This window comes from Octodon degus, unplaced genomic scaffold (assembly GCF_000260255.1).
Source record: "Octodon degus isolate 3935 unplaced genomic scaffold, OctDeg1.0 scaffold00021, whole genome shotgun sequence".
Classification (NCBI taxonomy): Eukaryota; Metazoa; Chordata; class Mammalia; order Rodentia; family Octodontidae; genus Octodon; species Octodon degus.
In genome coordinates this window covers 11,669,731-11,671,574 of record NW_004524597.1, presented here as the reverse complement: position 1 = coordinate 11,671,574, position 1,844 = coordinate 11,669,731, and the positions used below count along the sequence as shown (strand labels likewise).

The 1,844-nt window shown below is 45.4% G+C and overlaps 1 protein-coding gene and 1 non-coding gene across 4 annotated transcripts in view; both read left to right on the top strand.

Moving 5' to 3' along the window:
- Window positions 1-1,844, top strand: part of Fam234a (family with sequence similarity 234 member A) — a 51,386-nt gene that overhangs the window by 21,321 nt on the left and 28,221 nt on the right. The window contains exon 2 of one of the 3 annotated variants that reach the window (XM_023711637.1): window positions 1,261-1,283. The exons of the other annotated variants lie outside the window; for them this stretch is intronic. The gene's annotated coding sequence lies outside the window, so the exon portion shown is untranslated. The remainder of the gene's footprint in view (window positions 1-1,260; window positions 1,284-1,844) is intronic. 3 annotated transcript variants of the gene reach the window in all.
- LOC111815809 lies at window positions 68-170 on the top strand. The gene has a single exon (XR_002820443.1). It is a non-coding gene; the product is annotated as a U6 spliceosomal RNA (small nuclear RNA).

Here is a 1,844-nt window from a genome sequence, read left to right as displayed (position 1 = left end):
GAGGCTGAGGCAGGAGTATTGCTGTTTGTTGAAGGCCAGCCTTGCCTACATAGTAATTTCAAGGGCAGTGGTTGCTTGGGCATCACATATACTAAAATTGGAATAATAGAAGATTTGCAAGCCTCCTGCATACAGATGACACACAAATTCATGAAGTGTTCTTTATTAAAAAAAAAAAAAAAAGTTCAAGGACAGTAGCAAGAACTATACAGTAAAAGCCTCTCTCTCAAAATAAATAATATGCTTACTTGATTTTAACACATTATCGATTCCCTGGGACTTGTGTTCTCACTTCTCACAACAGCTTTATTTGTTTCTGGTACTAGAGACCAAACCCAGGGGCTTTCTGGGTTTGAGGCAGGATCTCTATAAATTGCACAAGTGGGACTTGAACTGTTGAATCCTCCTTGTTTCATCTTCTCACAGCTGGATTACAAGAGTGTGCCATGACGCCTAGCTCTCATCTTAGATTTTGCTATCATAGACTACACATGTTGTCCCTTAGTTGGAAGTTTCAGAAGCCTCTGTCTTGCCCACTGGGAATGAGTCATTCGTGTCCTAGCAGACAGACTGATAAGATACTCAATGCCAGGGATATCATTTGTCCAAAATTTGTGGTTTACAGATGCTTCATCTTGATATTAGATGTGAAATACTTGTTATGTGTCTCTGACTTCCTGTTTATGTGGAATCCAACAACAGCAGTTGCAATTTAGAAAAAAGCCTAGAGTACATAAAATCGGAGATTTAGTTTAGGGAGAAACCTCAGACCCTTTTTGTTGAGCTGTTGGGGGTGGCATGGCACTTACTAAACTCCTTGTGTTTGCTGTGAGCAGGATGGACAGTGTCACCTCGGACCCCTTAGCTGAGGGAAAAGAGAGTTGTTGTCTGTACAGTGCTGTAAAGACCCCACTCAATCCTTCTGCCTTTACTTCTGAGACTTCTGCTGGGCCTCTGGAAGCTTCTAGTCCCATCAGGAAGGAAAATTTTGTGTCCCGCCCCCAGAGCCTCTCTGTCACCATGTCCACAGGGCACCTCTCCCTGCGAAGTTAGGCTCTAGTTTTGCTGCTTGGGAAGCTCTGAGACACAGGAGGTGAGAGGGCTGAAAAATGAAGTCAGGTGGGGAACCTGGTGAGCATGGACTTTATTCATGGCTTGTTCATTTGACAGTTTTCTTTTTAATTTTTTTATCATTTATTTGTTTATTTGGTACAGGGTCTCCCTACACAGCTTAGACTCATAGTGATCCTCCTGTCTCAGCTTCCCCAGTGCTGGAATTACAGGCATGTGCCACAATGCCCAGGCTTGGTGGCCCTCTCAGGGTGTCTGGGGGCAGGGCCTGCACAGCATGGTGCGTGGGATCCAACCTCAGTCCCTGCACTTGCCTAAGCAGGTGCCCCAGCACTAGGATTACAGACATGCGCCACCATGCCCGGTTTCACAGCTTGGAGCACTGGGGATCAAATCCAGAACCCTGCACTTGCCACGGGCAAGCTTAGACCACTGAGCTATCTCCCTAGCCCCTTGACAGTTTTGTTGTATTGCACCACAGAAAGCGCTGAGAAAAGCCAGGTACAGCCTGAAAAATAAAGGAGTCAGTCTGAGGATCCACCCACTGTCCAAAGCTCTAGGTTAACACTGAAATTGACAAGTTAATGTTTTGGTTATTAGCTTGTTCGACTTCTTCTTATTGTTGTTTAATAGCCAAGTGGCCTGGCTCTCATGGTTTAATATAAATGCTGAAATACAGCAGGCACAGTGCCTGCCCTAGGTTTCCCTGACCTGGAATCCATGAAGGATTTTCTGGGTAGGCAGGCCAGCCTCCTGAAGTTTTGTCTAGGGCT